We start from the raw sequence: 14073 nt of genomic DNA, 5'->3' as shown, positions 1-14073 counted from the left end.
TACATCTTCTTTGGAAAATGACAGTGCAAGATGAAACTGACTAGGGACCAGAGGGAAGATTGGGGTGTGTTCCAGGGTGAAATGCAACTGGCTCACATTGGTTCAGGCGAAACGGTAGTAAGAAAACCTATAAAAAATATATATTTTAAAAATTGGATGAACCGGTATTTCTGATGATCACTTGTGCCGCACGATTTATGTCTAAATCTAAATTGCATGGCACAGATAAGTTCTACTTATCTTCTTAAGCCTCCTTTTTCCACACAAAGCACGTGTTCGGTGAACACTGCGCATGTGCGCAGGTGCAGAGCGCATTTGGCATGCACTGTGCATGCGTGCACAGTGTGCAATTGGTGCGCACTGCGCAGATACACACAGTGTGCATTGGCATAAATCTTGGCATAAAAATCCTCATTTTAAACACAAAGGGAAAAAATACCCAAATATAAGAATAGAAAATAGAAAGAAATAAAAATAAATCTTAATCACGTCTCCTTTTTTCCCCCGATTTGTCCTATGTTCCTGGATGTAGAAAATAAGAAAGATGGCCTTGATGGAAATATGCAGGACCTGTTGCCTAGGCAAAGGGGCTGGAGTATTTTCTTTTTAAGTCCAAAATAACCAGATAGCATTCAGAGGTAATTCAGGCAGATGCCTCCCTAATTCCCTGACCTATAAGTAGGGGAGGAGCCGAGGAGGTATAGCACAATCAAACTTGCAAGGTGCTTTTATAATAGTCAGTCTCAATAGAAAGTACTTTGAGCTTTCTCTGGAGTTGATTTCCTGCTTAGGTATACCTGCTAGGGCTGATACTGGATGAAACAAACATCCCATTTTACTTGACGATTTCCTAAATTTTTCTGAATGGTTGAAAGTTTTCTCTATAGTTATTTGGGGGGAGGGTTGTTGTTGAGATATAATCTTTTTATCGTTTATACTAGCCCATTTTTGAAGTTGCTTTGTTTTAGTCTACTGCCCGAGATTCAATTTTTTTTTCTTTTTTATAGTTTTCTGATTCTATGGTTCATGTACAGCTGCTCTTTGGCTGTAAATAAAGTTTACTTACTTAAGTCAGCCTGCCTCATTGGTTGGTAACAAGACAAAGGCAGCATTTGGGGACCCAAGTCAGAAAAATGATATATACAGTAGTAGTCAGGGCATGCTTGCAGAATGCTTATATAGAAACAAGGAAAGGCTCATAAAACACACACACACATACCACGTACACACACACACACCCCATTATGATGGATGGGAAAAGGTATCATTCAATTTAGCCATTTATCTCCTTTCCTTTTTTATTAAAACTTTCCTAAAGTAACTTCACATTTTTCTGATAATGCTGCCCCCTAGCTTTCAGCTACTTATTTCTAGGCTCTCTGTTTTTAAGCATAGAGCCAAAAAGGAGAAGAAGAAAAAGGCTTCATTGAATATCTAGTAGAATTCTGAGTGATTTTTTCCTTTAAACCCAAAACAAAATGAATACCATATTAGCAAGTTAGGCCTGAGTGGAAATGAGATGGGAAAGAGAATGTTGTCACTTCTTTCCCTGTCTTGTTCTTCCAAGAAATTGAAGAAACCGCTTCCTTCCAAATACATGTGGGATACCTGGAAGGGATCACAAAACCCCACATAATGAACTTCTGATTTAATTTTTAAAAATGAAAGGAAATACTATACACTGCACCATTCAAACCTGGTCACCAAGAGAGCACCTATGTAAAATAAGGTGTCGTGCAGGGGTGAAATGTTCCTGGATCAGACTGGATCGTGCGATCCGGTAGTGATCATGGCTGGTAGTTCAGCAATCCAGTAGCGATGGCGGAGCAAAGCTCCGCCCACCCACCTGGGTGTCATTACTTCCTGGTTTTAACCAGGAAGTAATGTGGTTTTTACCTTCTACATATGCTCAGAAGCTTTTGCGTATGCGCAGAAGGTCTGCGTGCACATGTGACTTCTGGACTGGTAAGGAAGATAAGTAGATTTCATCCCTCGTGTCGTGATATCTCCTTTGCTCTTCCCCAGGTATTGCGCCCCAATTATTTCATTTAAATAAATCTCTACTTCCAATAGTGCTTTCATCCTCCAGAAAGGATCAGGGGCAGTCTTAGGGGGGGAAAAAATAGAAGAAGAGGCCACATGCCAATGGTTGGTTTGGGAGCCTAGAAAAAAAATACCTGAGATAAACTGGATATGGCTAATGAACATTGTAGACAAAAGAGAGCAGTGGACAGCAACCAGTTCACTTACTATTAAGACACATGTTTTATAGGGGTGTTCAATATTCGGATCCAATGTTGATCCTCTTGCTGCGCCAGCCAGGAGCTCTTTAAAGGGGCCACCATTTTTTCCTGGGTTCACATGGTAGCCGCATAAAGCCAAATAATAGGTTCAAGAGGCATTACTGAAATAACAACACACTACTGCGGCACTGCCCTATTGCCACCTCCTCAGGGGTGAAATCCAGCAGGTTCTGACAGGTTCTGGAGAACTGGTAGCGGAAATTTTGAGCAGTTCGGAGAACGGGCAAATGCCACCCTCTGGCTGGCCCCAGAGTGGGGTGGGAATGGAGATTTTGCAATATCCTTCCCCCAGGACTGGGGAGGGAATGAGGATTTTGCAGTATCCTTCCCCTGGAGCAGGTTGGGAATGGGGATTTTGCAGTATCCTTCCCCTGGAGCGGAGTAGGAATGGAGATTTTGCAGTATCTTTCCCCTGCCACACCCACCAAGCCACTCCCACAGAACTGGTAGTAAAAAAAAAATGGATTTCACCACTGCACCTCCTTAATGCCTCCTTAATTCCAACTTGCATTTGGTTAACCCAGTTCAAACCAGGGGTAAGGGGTTGGGAATAATTTCTTTAAGAAGCTGCTGACAGTGACAATGAGGATGCCCAATGCCCATACTGGATGCAAAGCATTCTTTAACAACAGGCTCTCTTTAAAAAAAACAAAACCAAAACTTCCAGTGCTTTCAGGCTTTACCAGCACTGCTGGCTACATTGGCACTTACTCATAATGTTGCTAGCTGACCAACAACTTATTGATACACCACTGTCATGGGTCAATTCTGCTCTCAGCTGGCTTGCAAGACTCCAGATTTTATGAACCCATTTCAGAGTTTTGTCTCGGGTAGAGTAGTAAGACTGGTTGGGGTTGCCTTGGTGCAGTGGTAGGATTCAAATAATTTAACAATTGGTTCTCTGCCCTAATGACCAGTTGGGTGGTCATGTGACTGTGTGGGTGTGGCCAACTCAAAATCACTCACATCGATGGGCACTTCACCTTAGCTTTTACATTGTAATAAGGGTTAACCTTGTTACAGTTAAGGCAGTTTCTGTAAGGAGGGCAATAAAGATTATGCTAGAAACAACACCAACATGTTTTCTTCCTGCCTTCCTTACAGGATTAGCCCTGTGAAGTGGGAAAAAATAAAATAAGATTTCTTTCAACATCAGTTTTTTCAAACTGCTTAGAAAGTTAACAACCGGTTCTCCCGAATAGGTGCGAACTGGCTGAATCCCACCACTGCCTTGGTGGATGACTTGTGTCAGAATTAGATGCAAGCAGGGAGTCAAATTTTACTAAGTCTTGAGGACCTCTGGATGGCTTTCAGTTTCACTGATTATGGAATCCTTCTAATAGCCTGACAGGGTTGGGACTTGGGGCCACTTTTAGTGATTCCATCCCTTCCTGTTGGGACATGCCCAGAAGGTGGTGCTGGGGGACTACTGTTTAACACCTAGGTCACTAACAAAGGGTTTTATCTTGTCCCCATAGCTGTTCAAAATCAATAAGAAAGCACTGGGAAGATCATTCAGAGTTCCAGAGTGAGATACCATAAGTATATTGATGATCCAAAAGAGGGCCATGAAAATATTTACAGACCCCTCACATCCTGGGCATAAACTGTTTCAACTCCTACCCTCAAAAACAATGCTATAGAGCACTGCACACCAGAACAACTAGACACAAGAACAGTTTTTTCCCGAAGGCCATCACTCTGCTAAACAAATAATTCCCTTAACACTGTCAAACTATTTAATAAATCTGCACTACTATTAATCTTCTCATCGTTCCCATCATCCATCTCCTTCCACTTATAACTGTATGACTGTAACTTTGTTGCTTGTATCTTTACGATTTATATTGATATTGATTGTTTCCCGATTGCTTATTTGTACCCTATGACTATCATTAAGTGTTGTACCTTATGATTCTTGATGAATGTATCTTTTCTTTTATCTACACTGAGAGGATATGCACCAAGACAAATTTCTTGAATCACACTTGGCCAATAAAAAAATCTATTCTATTCTATTCTATTCTATTCTATTCTATTCTATTCTATTCTAGTCTATTCTAGTCTATTCTAGTCTATTCTAGTCTATTCTAGTCTATTCTAGTCTATTCTATATTCAACCCTATTGTCACCATCCTTCTAAATCCTACCAGGTAATCAGTAACCTTAAACACTGCTTAATCTCAGTATCAGACAAAGGAAGAACAAACTGAAGTCAAATCCAGATGTGACAGGCATGCAGTTGGAGTCTAAAATTGAGGAGAATTTTGTTTTTGATGGGGTTGCAAAAGAAGATTTGCAATTTGGGAGTACTTCTTGATTCCCCCCAGTTTGGATTTGCAGTAGTGAGGATTTGTACAAATACAATCAGTACAGTAACTACAACCTTTCCTGAAAGAGTTGAACTAAGCGACAGTTTTCCATGCCTTCATTATAACCTGTTTTGGTGTACATGCATTTGTTTGTACATCAATGATTTTACTTAGGGCTACATTTGAAAAGTGCCTGGAAATTAGAATTGGTGCAAAATTTGATACCCAGGATGCTGGCATTGTATGATGCCTTTGCTGAAAGATCTGCATTGGCCATCAGTTGTCAATCAGCCTGGAGTTTGTTGATTGATTGGTTGATTGATATCCCACTTTATTATTTTTATAAATAACTAAAGTCGTCAAACATATCGAACATACCTTCCTCCTATTTTTCCCACAACAACCTTGTGTGGTGAGTAGGGTTGAGAGACAATGACTCAAACAAGGTCCCCCAGCTGGCTTTCATGTCTAAGATGGAACTAGAAATCACGGAGTCCTGATTTTTATCCTGGTGCCTTAACCACTAGATTATCTGGCTCTCTGACTTGGCCTATAAAGGCCAAATAGCTTGGGGCTTTATTATTTGCAAGACCAACTCTCCTGCTATGAGCCTTGCCAGTTATTTAAATTACCTGATGCCCTTTTGAAAATGTTCCCACTGTCAGAAACCTGATGATGAGTAAATATAGGAGTTCTCCTATATTGTGAATTGCTCCCTAGACAGGTGCTCCCAATCTATAAGAAGACAATCAAAATGCATCAAAAATTTTAATGGTTAATTATTGTAATAACAGATATTAATTTTGAAATTATTATGTTACTTCGGTTTTATTTGTTGTATCTGTTTATTGTGTTAAGACATCTTGAGTGTTAGGATAAACATAAAGGGAGGGGACAGATTCAGTTATAAAACTAAAATTAAATAAACTATGAACTTTAACAATACAGAAAAAAATATTAATTTAAAATTAAAAAGATATAAATTACATATACACACGCACACATATATACATAGACATACAAAGACATAGACATGTACATGTACATAAACATACGTACAGGGGTGAATTTCAGCATGTTCTGACCAGGGGTGGGGTCTACTTACCTTTACTACCGGTTTGTATTCTGTCCGCGCATGGGCAGAAGAGTTTTGATGCCATTTGGGTCAGTGGGCTGAGCCTCGTGCCAGTCCAAACTGGGCGCAACCCACCATTGGTTCTGATAGGTTCTGGAGAATCGGTAGCCTAAATTTTGAGCAGTTCGGAGAACCAGCAAATACCACTTCTGGCTGGCCCCAGAGTGAGGTGGGAATGGAGATTTTGCAATATCCTTCCCCTAAGAGTGGGGAGGGAATGGGGATTTTGCAATATCCTTCCCCTGCCATGCCCACAAAGCCATATCCACAAAGCCACTCTACACCCACCAAGCCATGCCAACAGAACCGGTAGTAAAAAAAATTTGAATTTCACCACTGTCAGGAACATGTTAGAACTTCTTCTTAAGAGTTCTTCATATTTAAACCTATCTTGGCTGAACAGTTCTTCAGATACAGGAGTGTTATCTTCAAAAAAGGATCCATTGTTCCCCTGATATATAGCACGGGTTTAAAGCAAAAAACAAATTCATCCAATGGCCAGACATTCAATTTTTACCTTTAACGTTTCCACACTTTCTCTTCACATGTGCTTATGCATTCAAAAGACCAGTTTGCTTATACAGGTAGTCCTCATTTAGTGACCGTTCCAAGTTACAATGCCACTGAAAAAAGTAATTTGTTGTTTGTTTTTTTGTTTTTGTTTTTTTATTTGCATTTATATCCCGCCCTTCTCCGAAGACTCAGGGCGGCTTACACTATGTCAAGCAATAGTCTTCATCCATTTGTATACTATATACAAAGTCAACTTATTGCCCCCCAACAATCTGGGTCCTCATTTTACCTACCTTATAAAGGATGGAAGGCTGAGTCAACCTTGGGCCTGGTGGGACTCGAACCTGCAATATTGCAAGCAGTTGCTGTTAATAACAGGCTGCATTAGCCTGTTGCGCCACCAGAGGCCCCTTTTGTTACCGCTTTCACACTTACAACCATTGAAACATCCCCATGTGTGGTCATGTGATTTACATTCTGATGCTTGACAACGGGTTCGTATTTATGACGATCGTCATGCGATCCCCTCTTGCAACTTTCCGACCAGCAAAGTCAATCGGGAAGCCAGATTCACTTAACAACTGTGTTACTAACTTAACAACCGCAGTGATTCATTCAATAGATGTGGCAAGCAAAGTTGTAAAATGAGGCGAAACTCGCTTAACAAATTTCTCACTTCGCTAAATATTCTAGATATCCACATTTCAACTCTGGATATTAGAAATAACAAGAGTAACATCAACCATCATAACAACATATAATATTGCCCCCCCAAGTCCCACTTCTATTAAAGCACAATCAAGTAATCAAATCTATAATTCATCAGCCACTTACAATTATCTTACTGCTAGATTACCGTATTGTTGCTGGCAATCCTTATGATTTATATTGATATATTGATCACCAATTGTGTTGTAAATGTTGTACCTTGATGAAGGTATCTTTTCTTTTATGTACACTGAGAGCATATGCACCAAGACAAATTCCTTGTGTGTCCAATCACACTTGGCCAATAAAAAAATTCTATTCTATTCTATTCTATATGCAAATTTTAAAGGTGCATTCAAATTTTCAGAATACAGAACAACTTATATTCATCTGCTAAATCTCTATTAGATGAGCTACTCCTTCCTCGGTTGCAAACAGGTTCACTAGTCCAGTGCTGGAATTTGTAACAACTACTAAAGTTGGCCTACTTTTCTCAGGCTGATTCTGGCCTGTCAGAAAACAAACTTAAATCTTGTCCAAAGAGGAACATTCATCACTTTTCGCAAACAGCATTCAAACCCTTATTTTTTATAGGTGGCATTTACCACCTGCTAAAATGTTTAAAAATATGTCCAGCAAATGTTGGAAATATAATCCAAAAACGGGCACATTTTATCATATGTGGTGGACCTGTGCTAAAACAAAAACATTTTGGGCCAAGATACACAGGTGGCTAGAAAAGATGATAGGGAAACATGTCGATTTTAAACCTGAATTGTTTTTATTAGGTATATCAGAAAAATTAGGAAAAGTATGTATTTAATATTACATGTAGTAACAGCAGCGAGGATTATATTCACACATTGGAAAAATGAAGAAACACCACAAGATGAAGAAATAATTAAGAAGATACTAGACTGTTCAGAAATGGATAGATTGACATTGAAAATTGAGCAGAAAGAAGACACAGAATAATATCAAATATGGAACCTATTTTACCAGTGGTTGGGAAAAAGAATATAATCAGTATTGTTAAGCAAATTAAATACCGAGACAACACAATATTTATTAAGCACCAAGAAATGTAATTAATAAAAAGTCAATAATTTTTTAAACCTTATTTTTTTAGTCACTTTGTTCTAGAATAGAATAGAATAGAATAGAATAGAATAGAATAGAATAGAATAGAATAGAATTGAATTGAATTGAATTGAATTGAATTGAATTTTTAATTGGCCAAGTGTGATTGGACACACAAGGAATTTGTCGGTGCATATGCTCTCAGTGTACATAAAAGAAAAGATACATTCGTCAAGAATCATAAGGTACAACACTTAAAGATAGTCATAGGGTACAAATAAGCAATCAAATCATATTAGGAAACAGTCAATATAAATTGTAAGGATACAAGCAAGAAAGTTACAGTCATAAGTGGAAGGAGATGGGTGATGGGAATGGTGAGAAGATTAATAGTAGTGCAGATTTAGTAAATAGTTTGACAGTGTTGAGGGAATTAATTGTTTAGCAGAGTGATGGCCTTCGGGAAAAAACTGTTCTTGTGTCTAGTTGTTCTGGTGTGCAGTGCTCTATAGCATTGTTTTGTGGGTAGGAGTTGAATTAGTTTATGTCCAGGATGCAAGGGGTCTCTAAATATTTTCACAGCCCTCTTCTTGATTCGTGCAGTATACAGGTCCTCAATGGAAGGCAGGTTGGTAGCAATTATTTTTTCTGCAGTTCTAATTATCCTCTGAAGTCTGTGTCTGTCTTGTTGGGTTGCAGAACCCGTCCTATCATCAATCTAGATAACATTTTCTAATTTAACTAAACTTGCAGCCCCAGAGAGAGAGGCAAATATTATCTATTTTTCCCCATTTCCAGAGGAATAACTACTAGTCCTCTTTATGCCAATGGAGGCTATGTTTGACCAAGTTATTCTTATTTATTACAGAGCCACCACAACCCTTCAAGGTAAACTGACCCCAGGCAAGGAGGATGCAGGAACTGGACATTTGGGGCCCTTCACAGTTGAGAGGAGAATTGGTTCTGTTTCCCTGATGATAGTCCAAGCCCTGCATAAACTTGGGCCTGGTGTGCAAGTTCACCGCATTGTCTGATTGATTACACCAGACAAGACGTTTGCTTGAAAAGGAAATACACTGGCGGCCCCAATCTTGACTAATTTGGTAAACTTCTGCTAAAAATAAAGTCAGGACTGAAATATGGTTGTGAAGCAGGAAGGCTGCTCTGTAGAAAAACAAAGGTCTCTTTACTCCGCGTTCAGTTTCCAGAGCAGCTTATGGGACATTCAGAAGCAGGTTGTCCCAGGGAGTGGAAGAAAAGGGGAACAACTTACTACAGGTAGTCCTTGACTTACGACCACGATTGAGCCCAACGTTTATTTTGCTAAGTGAGAAATTTGTTAAGTGAGTTTCGCCTCATTTTACAACTTTGCTTGCCACATCTATTGAATGAATCACTGCGGTTGTTAAGTTAGTAACACAGATGTTAAGTGAATCTGGCTTCCCCATTGACTTTGCTGGTCAGAAAGTTGCAAAAGGAGATCGCATGACGCCGGGACACTGCGATCGTCATAAATATGAATCAGTTGTCAAGCATCAGAATGTAAATCATATGACCGCACATGGGGATGTTTCAGTGTTTGTAAGTGTGAAAACGGTCATAAGTCACTTTTTTCAGTGGCATTGTAATTTGGAACGGTCACTAAATGAGGACTACCTGTATAAGCAAACTGGTCTTTTGAATGCGTAACCACATGTGAAGAGAAAGTGTGGAAATGTTAAAGGTAAAAATTGAATGTCTGGCCATTGGATGAATTTGTTTTTTGCTTTAAACCCGTGCTATATATTAAGGGAACAATGGATCCTTTTTTTGAAGATTATACTCCTGTATCTGAAGAACAGTTTAGTCAAGATAGGTTTAAAACCTCTTAAGAAGAGGTTTTAAGATGTTCATAATAATAATAGGTCAGTCCTAGAGGAGATCAACCCTGACTGCTCTTTAGAAGGCCAGATCCTGAAGATGAAACTCAAATACTTTGGCCACCTAATGAGAAGGAAGGACTCCCTGGAGAAGAGCCTAATGCTGGGAAAGATTGAGGGCAAAAGAAGAAGGGGACGACAGAGAATGAGGTGGCCGGATGGAGTCACTGAAGCAGTAGGTGTGAGCTTAAATGGATTCCAGAGGATGGTAGAGGACAAGAAGGCCCGGAAGAACATTGTCCATGGGTCGCAATGGGTCAGACACAACTTCACAACTAACAACAACAAACAACAATAATGTCCAGGAATGTTTACCACTCAGAGAATAGACAGAGTTGGTGTCATTGGGTTTTTTCTGCTTCTGAGAGGTTTTTCTGCTTCTGTTGTTAACGTTTTTTAACGTTAACAACACGTTAAAAAAAAGTGATGTCCCTTCCAAGCAGCATTTGTATGTGCTGTATGGTATGGTGATGGGGAAAAAAGCCACAACTCTGTCCTGTCTTCCTAATGCACATCCCAAAGCCCAAGAACAGTTGAGGCCAAGCCTCCCCAGCAAAGCAGCTGCCTTTAGAGCCACATATACTTCTGGCAAATGCTATCTCTGCCACCTGTGTTTTCTGAACAGCCTGCCCTTCACACCATCACTCGACACTTGGGGAAACTATCTTCTTGTTATTCTTGCCAAGAGCACTGACCTCAATTATTAACTGTGTTTAGCAGAGACATTATTAAACCTGACTCTGCTCCCTGATGAGCTATCAAGTGTCCTATCTTGACTCTGCAGGAACCCTTTCTTCACCCTTTGCCCTTCCAATTACCCTTTTATGGTGGCAGGCAGTCCTGGAATAGTCCATTCTCTCTTTTAGTAGAGGGTAAACATTCTGCTTTCATTTCGGTGACTTTTTTAAAGACTTGTTTTTATGGTCTCCCCCCCCCCAGAACAAGTATCTTTGAATTATACATCTTTATACAGCATAGGAAGGGATGCGGTGGCTCAGTGGCTAAGATGCTGAGCTTCTTGATTGAAAGGTCGGCAGTTCAGCGGTTCGAATCCCTAGTGCTGCCGCATAATGGGGTGAGCCCCCGTTACTTGTCCCAGCTTCTGCCAACCTAGCAGTTCGAAAGCATGTAAAAAATGCAAGTAGAAAAATAGGGACCACCTTTGGTGGGAAGGTAACAGCGTTTCGTGCGCCTTTGGTGTTTAGTCATGCCGGCCACATGACCATGAAGACATCTTCAGACAGTGCTGGCTCTTCAGCTTTGAAACGGAGATGAGCACCACCCCCTAGAGTCAGGAATGACTAGCACATATGTGCAAGGGGAACTTTTATTTTTACCTTTATACAGCATAGGGAAAAGACTATTGAGCACCACTTCCCATTGACATTATGGCAACTTCTCTTTCCTACTTTTGCAAAGAGACACTTAAAAGAAAGAAGGGGGCAGCAGAGGGAAAAGACTGAGCAATGAGTGGTTTAGTTGGTACACCTGTGCAGCATGGAGCTCATTGGGGGCACCCAAACAGGAATATTGTCTCTAGGTAATATCCCAAGAAAGAACAAGAACAATTGCTAATCCACCCTTACATAAGGGGAAATGAAACTAGGGAAGAGACATAATCAGAGGTGGTATTCAGCAGGTTCTAACCAGTTCTGGAGAACCAGTAAATACCACCTCTGACTGGCCCCGCCCCCATGTATTCTCTGCCTCCCGAGTCCCAGCTGATCGGGAGGAAATGGAGATTTTGCAGTAACCTTCCCCTGGAGTGGGGAGGAAATGGGGATTTTGCAGTAACCTTCCCCCGGAGTGGGGAGGAAATTAAGATTTTGCAGTAACCTTTCCCTGGACTGGGGAGGAAATGGAGATTTTGCAGTAACCTTCCCCTGGAGTGGGGAGGAAATGGGGATTTTGCAGTATCCTTCCCCTGGAGTGGGGAGGAAATGGGGATTTTGCAGTTTCCTTCCCCTGGAGTGGGGAGGAAATGGGGATTTTGCAGTTTCCTTCCCCTGGAGTGGGGAGGAAATTTGGATTTTACAGTCTCGTTCCTCTGCCATGCCCACCAAGCCATGCCACGCCTACCAAGCCACACCCACAGAACCAGTAGTAAAAAAATTTCAATCCCACCACTGGACATAATCCAAGTTAAATTTTAGAAGATCATTGGATGACGGTGTAAGACACTTGACCAAAAGAGCAAGTAAATAAAGGTGAGTAGCAGAATTCTTAACAGTGGGCAGAGACGTACAATGGAGCAGAAACAAGAAACAAGCCCAAGAAGTATTCTTTAGCTAATCTTTGTCAACCTGCTGGTGGTTTTAAGATATGTCAGACAATGACTTCCATCTTATCTAGCCAGTGTAGTCACTGGCCTCCAGACTAGGAATAATAGGCGTTGGTCCAAATATTTACAGAGCATCGGTATGGAAAGGCTGTAGTAGGTAGCTGTGTATATGGAAAAAGCTGGAGGAGAGCTGCAGTTGTTTAAAATGATTTGTCTTCCTAAATAGTGACTTTCTTCTATTTTCCAGAACTGATCTCTTCTGATACAATGGCTCCTTCTACAGCTGAGGACAGAGAAGCAAACTGGAAGATCAGTAGAACAACATGGAGGAAACCTCCTCTATTATCCATCCTATTATCGATTCTATATACATGTATTTACATGCTGCAAAAAAAGATTGGAAAGTGTTCCTTTATATCTCTTTCTTTCCTTTTCCTTTTCCTGTTTCTTTTATTTAACTTTTATTTACCTATTACTTTTCTTTATTTCCCTTGTTTTATTTTGCAAATTTTGAACAAAAAATAATGTTTTTTGGGGGGGGAAAACCAGTGGTGGGTTTCAAATTTTTTTACTACCGGTTCAGTGAGTGTGGCTTGGTGGGCATGACTCGGTGGGCGTGGCAGGGGAAAGATACTGTAAAATTTCCATTCCCTCCTCAATCCAGGGGAAGGATACTGCAAAATCCCCATTTCTTCCCGATCAGCTGGGACTCAGAAGGCAGAGAATAGATGGGGGCGGGGCCAGTCAGAATTTTTACTACCGGTTCTCTGAACTACTCAAAATTTCCACTACTGGTTCTCCAGAACTGGTCAGAACCTGCTGAAACTCACTCTGAAAAAACCCTGTATTATTGGTCCTACTTTATGGTAGTGATGGAGATAAAGAGGCAGTTTTCCTCCTTCACCTTTACGTTCCTTAATTGTTATCCAGTGGAGTTTTTCTGATTAGTTCTTCTGAAATTTGGTCTAGCATAAAATTAGATAGAGCCATTATTAGCATGCTATGATATTAGGCTAGATCAGTGGTAGTCAACTTGGTCCCTACGCCCACTAGTGGGCGTTCCAGCTTTCATGGTGGGCGGTAGGGGTTTTGTCCAATACTGAAGCACTTTCCTTTTTTTAATTTAATTGACTTTTTAAAAAATTTTCATAGCATTATTTAAAAACATTTTCATTAGGTTTTCATAAAATTCCCCGTGACAATTTAAATTTCTGAAAATATACTATTTGTATCGCCCGCACATAAGTTTAGTTCACGTTACGTAAGTGAAACTAAATGGCGCTATAGTGCGACCGCAAACAAAAGACCCTTGTCCCGGAATAGCTCACGCATCTCCCCCTGAACCACCCACTGGGTAAAATTAGAAAATTTTACTACTAACAGAGATACAAAAGTGGGCAGTAGGTATAAAAAGGTTGACTACCCTTGGGCTAAATTCTTGATTTGGCTAAAATCAATCATATTCAACTGCTTTAAAGTTCTGTTAATCATCTGAATGCCCAACCCTTGTCACTCATGGCATAGCAGAAAGGGGATGGTCTACAGGGATTAGGAGATTATAAATTCATTATTATATGAAAGATACTTCCAGTCACATTGAAGGAGATCAAAGGGAGATCATTCTTGAGATTAAGCTTCATTGGACCAAGAGGATGTGGGCAACTCTAGACCTATGGCCAACATCTCTTTATTAGACAAGAATTGTCTGTTTCCCCCTCCCGATACTCCCAACAAAAAGTCAGTCAAAGGCCTTCTTTTCAAGTTTATTTACATTTGACTGAATTCCTTCTGGCACAGAGATGTTCTGGCCACATCTACCCAC

At 40.4% G+C, this 14073-nt stretch overlaps 1 long non-coding RNA gene across 1 annotated transcript; it reads left to right on the top strand.

Annotated features, from left to right (window-relative positions):
• The first annotated feature begins 1967 nt into the window (after positions 1-1967).
• LOC131188899 (uncharacterized) lies at positions 1968-12768 on the top strand. Its single transcript, XR_009152864.1, has 3 exons — positions 1968-2025; positions 8920-9154; positions 12499-12768. It is a non-coding gene; the product is annotated as an uncharacterized LOC131188899 (long non-coding RNA).
• Positions 12769-14073: the final 1305 nt, after the last annotated feature.

The sequence above is a fragment of the Ahaetulla prasina genome, chromosome 1 (assembly GCF_028640845.1).
Source record: "Ahaetulla prasina isolate Xishuangbanna chromosome 1, ASM2864084v1, whole genome shotgun sequence".
In the NCBI taxonomy this organism is placed as follows: Eukaryota; Metazoa; Chordata; class Lepidosauria; order Squamata; family Colubridae; genus Ahaetulla; species Ahaetulla prasina.
This window is presented reverse-complemented; position numbering and strand designations above follow the sequence as displayed.